Below are 11151 nucleotides of genomic sequence, written 5' to 3' on the forward strand. Positions count from 1 at the left end.
AAAAAAAAAAAAAAAAAAAACAAAAGCAGCCCCGGAGATGGCCCAAGGGGCGCTAGGAGTGGGAGGGCACACACAGGCCCTGCTCCCCCCAGGCGCACCAGCACGAGCCCCACCCTCCCCATCACCTGGCCGCCTGCTGCAGGTAGTTGTGTCACCCTGTCCCCTCTGCAGCAGGGCGGCACAGCCCCCACACCACAGGACGGAGGCAGTGACCCCAGCGTGGGTAAAAGGGCAAGGCTGCCCGAGGCAAGCAGTGACCTTCCTGGGGGACTTTGGGGACAAACGCTGCTATGAGGCAGGATCAGCCCCAAGGCACGCCTGCGTCTCAGCCGGAAGTGCTAGGCCAAAGTCCCAGCTGCCCTGTAATGCACCCGCCCACCCAAAGCCTGTGCTCTGCTGTGCGGACTGTCATCACCTGGGTGCCGCTGATATCCTCAAGGCGCTCGGTTTACCCAGAATCTATGGTGTAGATCAGGGCCTGGCTCAGGACCCAGCCTGGGTCACACACTTGGTAAATGTCTGCTACACACAGAGCCAGTCTCAACCACACAGGAACCCAAAGCCACAGAAGAAAAGCCAGCTTCCTCAACCTTCCGGAGTGTGAACTTCCCTGCATGGTCCCAAGTACCACAGACGAAGTCAACAGAAACTCAATACCTTTGCCTCTTAACTGCCGTGGAGGAGGCAGAAAGAGAGTTAATGTCTGCAGCACAGAGAGAGGGTGAACGGCGACAAATGACCCTGTGGAGAAACGAGCAGAGGATTGGCGGAGGCGATTCACAAACGAGCAGAATGGATGCCAAATGGATGAGGAGCTGCCAGGCTGCGCTGCACATCAAGGAAATGCAAATTAAAAGCAACGATGAGATTCCGCTTTATACCTCTCAGCCGGGTCAGAACTAACAGAACCAATAACATCTCTTGCTGCAGGGAGACAGGGAAAAGACAACTCTCTGGTTACTCGGATAAACATGAAATGTTACATCCTCCAGGGAAATCAAGCTAGCAACAGCTATTAAAATTAAAAATACACAAACCCTCTGACCCAGCAATTTAAATCCTGGGATTGTATCCCAGAGAAATAAACTGCTACCTAGGGATATGTGTGTGTGTGTGCGTGCGTGTGTGTGTGCGCGCGCACCCACGCATGTGGGGAACTTTGTGCTTTGTATGGTGGTTTAAAAAAAAGGGAAACAAAACAAATGCCAATAGAAGAACTGTCAGCTAAATTACAATACAACCATACTCTGGAATACTATACACTAGTTAAAAGGATGTGCTGGAATTTTACCCTTTGGAAGGATTTCTACAGAGAATGGCTGAATGATCCTTATGTACAATGGCAATGTGAAAAGACCCTTATGTACATTGCACTGTATCTGTGCAGAACCTATGTGCATCCTGTTATCACCTTTAAATCACCTCTACAAAAAAAAAAAAAACCTTAAAGGGTCAGGGGTCTAGCTCAGTGCACAGTACCTGCCTGGCAAGCATGAGGCCCTGAGTTCGACTCCAGGTACCAAAAAAAAAAAAAAAAAATCATCTCTAGACTACCCGTGAAACTTAATTCAATGTAAGCACGAGTCATACCATTTTACACAGTACTGTTCAGGGAACTATGGCTAGAAAAGTCTGAGCACGTTCAGCACAGACAAAACATTGCTTTCTGAGTATTTCTGACCCACAGTTGGTGGAACTGCGGGAGCACCGGCGAAGGGCCGACTGCGCATGATTCTAAGAGCGTGGAAAACTAGAAAATGGTCTCTGTTGGGTCACCGCTGTGGGCCACAGTGCGAGGGAAGGGTTCTCTGCAGGAAGGCGGGGGTAGGCAAAGCACAGGAAGAATGCCACAAATGCGTCCCAGAACATTCATGCACCTACACAGACCTCCAAAATCCTGTGCACGTGCGAGCAGTGAAGTCCCCGCCCTGTGCCCTCCCTGCCTCGGCCCTCTCAGCGCCCCGCCTCTTTTCACACCCTGTCCTCCCCCTTTCCTCTCCCATCAGGCCACAGAGGCCTGGAGTCCCTGCTACACAGGAGGCTGAGGCAGGAGCCTGAGCTCTAGGTCAGCCTGGGCTAGGGTTTACACTAGATCCCCCAGGAGCCTCGCATGCTCATAGGCGGGCTTTTGGAAGGTGAATTATGGGCTTGCAGATGACTTGCGGTTAGGAGTTGGGGCCTGGCCACTGGGAGTGGTGACGGGGGACATCGCTGTTCTGTGCCCTGGAGGGCCTGGCTACCTGCCTGGCTCCTCCCTTCTCTCACCACTTCCTGGCTGCCCTGAGGGGAGCGGTTCTCCTTCCACCTTCCCGCCACACCTCAACCAGGGAAGGACTGAAGCTCTGGAAACAGGAGCTGACACAAATCTCTCCTCCCTTAAGTTGCAGGTGTCAAGTATTTTGTCCCAGTGATGAGGAAAGTGACTAAGACACCCTGTCTCAAAATAAAAGGGATGGGAATGTAGCTCAGCACTCTCTGCATTTAAACCCTAGTGCTGCAGGAAAAAAGAGGAAGGAAGGAAGGAAGGGAGGAAGGGAGGAAGGGAGGGAGGGAGGGAGGGAGGAAGGAAGGGAGGGAGGGAGGGAGGAACCTACTACAGCTAAGAAAGAATCTACACAACTCACTGGTCTGGTACTCATGACTTTCTAGGACACAGCCCACACCTGCAAAGCCAAGGGACATCTGGTGGCCTAAATGGATGGGATCTCCTTTGCTCTGAGGAAAGAGCTTTGAGCGAATAACTCTCATTTTTATCACTTTAAGAAGCAGCCAGCTGATGACACTCACTGTGGCATATGCACAGGAAGGTGACCCCTGAGATCCACATCCTTGTCTAAACCCTCCACTAAGTCTGAGTGGAACCTCGATTTCCTGCTTACCAAAGAGATCAGGCAAGGTGGGTATGGTGGTACATGCCTGTAATCCCAGCACTCTAGGAGGCTGAGGCAGGAAGATCATAAGTTGGAGCCCTGCCTGGGCAACTTTGCAAGACCTTGCCTCCAATAAATAAATAAAAAGGGCTGGGAATGTAGCTCAGTGCAAAGCCTTGGGTTCAATCCCCAGTACTGCTGCAAAAGATATTTAAAAAAAAAAAAAAAAAAAAAAAACAGGAGGCAAAGAAGCTGGAATGTCACTCCTGTGACCCTGTGCTGTTATGTCAGGCCCTGTCCGAGGAGGCTGAGGAGGGACCTGCTCCTGTGGGCCTTGATGAGCAAAGTGCCACGCTGGGAACAGCAGAGGACAGAGGGGGACCCTCAGCACCGCAGGGCAGGCCCAGCCATCAGCAGGAGAAGCAGAGGCCTTGATCCTACAGCACAGGGGTGGATTCTGCTGCCAACCTGGGCCTGGGAGTCTTCCCCAGCCAGTCCAAGTGAGAACACAGCCCAGGAGATGTTTGATCACAGCCAGGTGTGGCCCCATGAGGACGACCCCGCGTGGTGTGCCTGACTCCCGGCCCCGCAAAGTCAGATAATAAATGCATGTTGTTTCCAGCTCTGAATCTGTAGTTATTTGTTACCCAGCAAGGAAAGACGAACACACTCACCAAATGAAGAAATAAAAAAGTAGATTGAAAAATCATAAACCAATAACCATTAGAAATGAGCATGACGGTAAAGAGTAGCACACGTAAACTCGCTGAGCAGATGCTTGGGGCCACGTGGGGTTGGGGCAAAGACCCTAGGAGCAGCCCTGTCACAGCAGGGAGGTGGCACTGACATTTGAGACCCCAAAGGGCCAGAAGGAAGCAGGACACAAGGGAGCTGGGATGCCTGAGATCTCAGCGACTCTAAGCAAGTTGCCTGCACTTGCTCCATTAATCCTCACAAGCCATGGGTTGGGGACTCCTATCACCCCTGAAACAGAGGCGCCAGTCCAAGCATCGGGGAGAGCATATTACAGAATGATGCCACCCTCTGAAAATGTCCCTCAAGACTCATCACACACCTGAGTGTGCAAAGCCAGGGACCCTGTGGTCCTGACATACCCACCAAGCTCTCCTCGGGGAGCTGGGGGTCAAGCGTGCAGAGCCTTGAAAGGCCCCCTGGCAGGTCTAAGTGCAGAATCTCTTCCCCAACATCCTGTGCACTCAAAAAAGTTTAAAATGTGGACAAAAAGAATAAAAGTTTATTTCAGAAAAGTAACAACCCCTGAGAAAATGGGTTACCATAAATCATCCTGCCAGGCATAAGTCACTGTCCGACGTTTCTAGCAGATGCGTGAGGGCCAGGCTGGCTTCCCATACCCCAGACAAAACCACCGAGGCCTGAGGATGTGCCAGCCTGTGCAGTGTGGGTCACGTGGAAGCCGGTCCTGGGGACACTGGAGGCTGGCAATGGGTCCACTTCAGAGACCCCCTAGCCCCACATTAGGGGAGGCCATAGGCTTTCAGCCAGCTGACCGTGACAGCCCCTTTGTACCAGCCCAAAGCTGCACCTTCATACCAGACCTTTGTCCCTTTTGTCCTTTCATACCAAGCCAAGAGCTAGTTCTTGCTCCAGAACCGCAGGCCAGTGGAGAGAAGCTTCCCCCAGAACACAGAGAGTTTCCTTCTAACCAAGTGAGCACCAGGGCAGCCTGCGTACAGGAAGCCTGGAGGCTTGCAGTTAGCTCTTTGTCTTGAGAGACCAAGTGTCCATCTCCAGTACAGGCAGGGGATGAAGATACAGGGGCCAGGAGAGCCACAGGTTGGCAGGGACAATCTCTTCCCAGCCAGTTCTGGGCAGGGCACAGAATGCTGTGATCTGATGTGTCCCTTACCTTGAATGTACTGGGACGTGACCACCCAAGTCTCAGCTCCCACCTGGCCCACACTGCACAGGAGAGTGAACAGGATCGGATGAGCTCATGAGAAAGCAGCTCCATGGTGGCATTAGTGACTCTGTCTCGCCATATGGTGCCCTGCACCATGTTCTGATGCATCATGATGTCCTCACCAGATGCCAGGCAGAGGCCTGTGCCATACTCTGAACCACAAGCCTCCAGAACCATGAGCCTCCATTCTTCACAGATTACCCAGCCTCAGGTATTCTGTTATAGCAACAGGAAACAGACCAACACAGGTATCAAGTGACGGATGCTTTGAGGACCAGCACCTCCAGGCACAATCTAACAAGTGGGACAAGTTAGGGTCACAGGGCCCATAAAAGCCAGTTCCCCACCCCTGGGACAGGGCAGCTCAGGACACTTCTGAAGTATGTGCTGCAAGAAGGTACCTTATGGCTTAGGGTTTACTAATATAATACTTTCCCCTACAGAACAACATGCACAAGGCACACTCCGAGGATGCTCAGTGCAGAATTGTTAGAAGGAAGGAAAGGGGACAGAGCAGATCCTCTAACAGCAGAGCACTGGTTATACTACAGGACATCTAGTGCACAAAATTCTACACCACCCGCAAAAAAATCTTCCCACAAGCATTTCTTCACATGAAAAAGTCTCATCTTAGCAGACAACGTGAGTTATATGATCACATTCATGCTGATCCATTCTTGTGGGGTCCCGAGCAGGATCCATGGGTGTCCAGGGGGAGGGAAGCACCGACCCTGGAGGTGTACCCTGAATGTGTGTTCATGATGCACAAAAGACGGATCTGAAAAATTCAAATTCTCACAGGTGCCTGTGACTCCTGAGAGGTGTGACCCACTGTCCTAGGCCTCCAAAGCATCTTCCTGCCCTAGTCTCGCTTCAACAGCCCCCTTCCTAGATGGTCCCTTCCCCTGTGCCCCGCTTCCATGGTCTGTCCTCTGCCCCCATGGTCCCACCTCACTGAGATGGTCCCACAAACGTGCCAGGCCACTCATCCTTGGGTCTCTGATGGCCACTGAAAGCCCTGTGTTCTTGCAGTGGAAACACACAGATGCGATTGTGTACATGGACTACCAGGTTTGCAGCCCCTCAAAGCCCACCCATGGGGCCAGGGATATAGCTCAGCGGCACAAGCGCCTGCCTGCCTGGCAAGTGCGAGGTCCCAAGTTCAATTCCCGGTACCAAAAAAAAAACAAAAAACACAACACCAAAGCCCACCCATGAATGGCTCCCAAAGTGAAGGGAGTAACACCCCTCCAACATTCACATTCATACAGAACTCAGAATGTGACCCTGTTTGGAAACGGGGTGTTTACAGATAATAATTAGCTAAGGACTGTGAGACAGAATCATTCTAGGATTAGTCTGGGGCCAAATTCCAGGGTCTAGCGCCCATCAAGGGAGAGGAGCAGGCAGCCGTGTGAGGACACGGCAGAGACTGGAGTGATGCTACACAAGCCCATGATCACTGGGATGCAATGGAAGCTGGAGGGGGCCAGAAAGGATCCTCCCCTGGAATCCTGCAGGGGTCATGGCCCCGCAGACATCTGACTTCAGCCTGGAGATGTTAAGGTCAGACCATAAGCCACAAGCATGCAGTCACTGTTACTGTAGCCACAGGAAATGGGCACTCCTCCACCCTGGGGAGACCACAGGCCCCACTCAGAGCCTCCCCACTAACAACAGTGGTCCTCAACCTGTACCATCAGCCCAGAGCATCTCATGGCTCTGCAGCCGCAGCGTGTCCCAAGCTGGCTTCTCCTACCCCCAATGCTCTCACCCTGCATGTCCCCGGCGGCCCTGATTCAGCAGTGGCACCAGGCACCCAGGCCTGGAGCCAGCACCCCGACACTACCACTCACCCTCCCTCTCTCCCCACAGCCTATTAATAAAACAAAGCAAAAATTAAATTACTTCTAACACACCCCCAGTCTGCCTTCTAGAGGGCTGGATGGTTTGAAATTCTAATTTGCTTTCTAAGGTCTTAAAATAATTTCACAAGAGCCCCAAAGTCAACGCCCCCATCCCTGCCTGCCATCAGGGGGAAGGACGATGCCCAGACAGTGCAGAACAGGGACCTGCTCCCGCTCTCTGCAGACTTGAGGCGTATTCCTGGGCCAGACGCAGCCCTGGCCTCTTTCGGACAGGAGCTCTGTTTCAGACAGCTCACACATGGGTGTGGTGGAACACCCAACTCCCCCATATCCAGGTCCCCATTCCAAGTCCTGGGAGGACCGTGAGGCTCCTTCAGGACCACACCTCGTGAGCAGAGGTGGTCGCCTCTGAGCTGAAGCATTTAAAAGGCAGAGGGCCACCTCTGTGCTCCATCGTCTTCAGGGTGACGGTGGAAGCCCCAGGCTGAGGGCAGAGCCCCAGATCAAGCAACCTGTCTCTCACGGCTGCTGCCCAGAAGAGCTGCCCTGGAAGCCGCTCCACTCCCTGCATATCTGCACGGGCAGACGCTGGCCGCACCTGGGTGAAGGCACTGAGGTTTCAAGGCATCTTTATTAAAGCAGCAGAGCTTGGCCTGTCCCGATCAGCACACCAGCCCCCTTCGCAAGATGATGGAGAGGAATCTAGGCAGGAAGGCAAATCCACACAGGGTGGCAAAGGAGCTGAACAGCAAGAGGTGGGCACGGTGGCCCCTGGTCAAGCCAGGCGTCGGCAGAGGTCACACAGGCATCCGAAGAGTCCCACCCACACTGAGCCTTGCAGGGAGCAACAGGATCCCTAAGGGGGATCTGATGCTCCACTACAGACGCCCAGAGAAGGAATCAAACCGGGGGTGGGGATCACTGACTATAGCAGGAACTCTGGTGCGAGCAGAATTGGGGAAGAAGTGAGCCCAGGGGCGGGGGCTTCCCCCCGAGTCAAATGCCACCCCCTGCCCTGCATCGGCCCCTACTCCCGCAGCACTGGCCACTCACCACCCCACACCACGGGACGCAGCCAAGGGCCCGAGAGCAGCCTCAAGGGGGCAGCCCCCAGTGGGGCTGGGATCTCCCGATCTGTCACTCCCACCCCCCATGGGCCCCAGACAGTCCATGTCCACTCAGAGCACGAAGGGCCCTGCAGTCCTAGCCATCCCCTTCCTGTGCACAGGACAAAGACGGGCCCAGAGTGGAGAAGCAACTTGTCTAAAGCCACCCAGCAGAGCCAGGCCCAGCTTGGTGGGCAGAACGTAGTGCTGCTCTTCCTTTCACAGCTCTGCTTCTCGGATCTCAGGGCCCTTGAGCTTTCTGTTCTGTCAGATGCCTTTCTCTAAATTGGCAGCCATGTCCAAGAACATAAAAGCTGCCAACAAGGCCTCAATGCTATGGTGTTTACGCAGGGATAAGGAAAAGACAACTTAGGATCTCAGTGTGAGCTGCTAATGTTGGCCCCTTCCTAGGCTCTGGCGGAGACTCCAGACCTGTGTTCCTGGTAGTTGGGATGATATCCTGGGATGCATGATGGAAATGCTGTGGCCCTGCAGCCCCTCTGAACCAGTGAGACACACTGAGGAAGAACAGGGTTTCCACACCGAGGCTCAGAGCCTGGAACAACCCCTTCTGCTCATAAAGTCTCCTAGGCTGCCCTAACCCCTGTTCCCATCACAAGAGCCAATTCATGGCTTGTCTTTAGCAAAGCACAGGCCCTTGGGTAAATTCACATCTCAGTGTGGATCAATTCTCTCTGTTCCCCAAAACCAGCTTAGCTCCCATTCACCCCTCAGAGCAGTAATGCGGCACCGTGCCCTTCCATTATGACGTTCCCGCCTTGGAGCCAGCTGACAATGGACTGAATCTCCTGAAACCCTGAGCTGGATTGAAGCTCTCTTCCCTTAAACTGTGTGTGCTGAGCGCTGTGTCTCTGAGCGCTGACTAATACGAATTAGGAAGGGTTCAAGAATCAGGACCCAGAACCTGGGCTTTGAGGAAGCTCTGACCCTCCCCGGCTCCTCCAGCAGACCCGGAGCTTCCCCACGCTGCCTGGGGACCTCTGTCCTGGCTCTGAGCCCCTTCCAGAGAGCAGCAGGGCCCGTGGATGTTCAGGGAGGGGAGGAGGCCACAGGGGCCTTCTGGGCCTCAGACAGTGCCCGAAGCAGAGTCCAGACAAAGGCAAAGTGTTACTGCCAAACCAGGATGCAGGATGCAGGCTGACGTGGCCAGGAGATTCAGAGCCAGGGTCACAGGTGACCTTGCAGGGAATTGGGCCCCTGATGGTGCGTCCCTGGTCCAAGTCCCAATGGTCTCCAATGTCACCTCTGGGTCTACTGGAGCCTTTCACACTGACAGCCCTGGCAGGTCCCAGCCTCAGGCACCTCTGTTCATGACCCTGTGAAGCTCACACCTCTCCAGTCCAGGGGGCGTGCTCATGAGATCTCAGCCACTTCTGCTGATTTCTTCCTTCACCTCCGGGCAGAAAGAACTCAGAAGCCACCAGGCTCCTCCCAGAACCCTCGCCCCCACCTGGTGGAACCTGGTGCATCTGTCTTTCTGCCAAATACTGGCCCTGGGTCTCTCATCTGCTGGGGGACCCCGGGCCCATCCCTGCCCATTTGGACTAAGTTTCTCCACCCATATTTTGGGAGTCAGACATAATTCCCAGACTTGTTTTCCTGCCGGGTTGGTAGGGACACCTCCCGGGACACCTACAGGCCCCTCTCTTGGTACTCTGGACCCACACCTCCTGCAGAAGATGCTTCCATCTGGGTGAGAAGGACACCTGTCACCAGAGGGACGAAGATGTCGGAAGTACCCCTCAGCCCGGTTTCAGCTGCTTAAGGGGCTAGCTGTCTCCATCAGGCCCTTCCCAAGGCACAGAGCCCGGCTCCCTAAACTGTCCTAACCTCGTCCTCTGTCCCCTGACCACTATATTCTGCTCCCCAGTTCCCTGCTATGCCTCCACCACCCCACTTTTGAGCCTACCTCAGGGCCTTTGCACTTGCTGCTCCTTCCTCTGAAGAGCTGGACAGCTTGCTCCTTATAGCCTTGGGGCCTCTGTGCCAGCAGGACTTTCTCAGAGGGCCTCTCCTACCAGGCCTGCTATCCCTGTTCCCTGCTTTATTTTTCCCCATCACACTTAGCACCCTCCAATATACTGTAAGCTCCACTCAGGTTGGGGTATCTGTGTGGGATTTCCTGAGTACCTACTATGTGCTGGGTGTTATATCCAGTGCCCTGACCCTGAAGCCAGTGATGACCAAGGCAGGAGCTCAGCCTGGAGTGAGTTTTCTTCCTTCACCAAAAGGAGGAAATGCAGGAAGTGATCGTTTGTCAGCTGCTGAGTCCCGGGCCACCGAGGTCACTGCCCCACCGATCCTCTGCCTTCACCCAGGCTTCACCCCCGGAGCTGTATGAAGAGCCACAGCTGCCCGCAAGGCTCCAGGTGTCCCAGGAACAGCGACCTCACTGCATCCGCCCAATGACCTTGCAAAGGCAGCCCCATCCCCTCTCCCCATTTTACACACACGCCTGTACACACAGACGTTCTTCTCTTTCACCCTCCAGGGTACCCACTGCACAGGGAGCAAACCAGGGCACAGAGAGGTCAGGAGTCAACTCCAGAATCACACAGCTGATGAAAGAACAGCACCGCCCTCGAGGCCAAGCCCTTGGCACCCAGAAGCACATCCCCGAGGCCAAACAGCTCTGCAGTGCCGGAAGTAGACGCGTGGGGAAGCGGGGACTGAGCCTCTGCCTACACTTTATGTGGCTATTTCAGCAATGCCCAGCGTTAATTAACACTTGGCTATGTATAGGAAACCACCTCCTGTGCACTCTCACTTAATCGTCCTGACTCGTGTCCTCTCGTCTCACACAGGACAGACCAGAGAGGTGAGCCAGCTTTCTTAAGCTCACACAGCAAGGTGTGGCGACCCGGGAGCAGCGAGCTGGAGCGAGAAGCCTGGGCTCCAGACTCCCAGCCCAGTGCTCTCCTGACTGTTCTCAGTCGGCAGCTGGGAGCCGCCCGAACAAAGAAAACCTCTGCCTCTCCTAAGCGCTGAAGCAGCCTCTAATCCTTGTTATTAATGTAAATAATATTCCTGCAAAGGAAGCAGGCGCCCTGCCTTCCCCAAGGGCTCCAGGGATTACATCCACGGTGTCCAATGCAGCAAGGACAATAACCAATTGACTCTTATTAAAACCCCAATAATGCTGGTGTGATTGCAGCTTTGATAAGCCCGCTGCTGCGAGCGGGGGTCAACCACATTAGGAAAATGTAATTAGACTAATAAATTCCAGGCAATCCTTTTTTTTTTTTCTTCCTTCCTCTTCACTCCAAGGAGGAGCCACTGACGAGACCTCATTACCCACTCAGTGGCAGAGGAAATAGATTTGCAGCCCTGCTGGGGCCCATCCA

General features: G+C 54.0%; 1 protein-coding gene across 2 annotated transcripts in view; it reads right to left on the minus strand.

Moving 5' to 3' along the window:
- Positions 1-11151, minus strand: part of Actl8 (actin-like 8) — a 56504-nt gene that overhangs the window by 27169 nt on the left and 18184 nt on the right. The gene's annotated exons all lie outside the window — the stretch shown is intronic.

Source organism: Chinchilla lanigera, unplaced genomic scaffold, assembly GCF_000276665.1.
Source record: "Chinchilla lanigera isolate Chin_1 unplaced genomic scaffold, ChiLan1.0 scaffold00126, whole genome shotgun sequence".
Classification (NCBI taxonomy): Eukaryota; Metazoa; Chordata; class Mammalia; order Rodentia; family Chinchillidae; genus Chinchilla; species Chinchilla lanigera.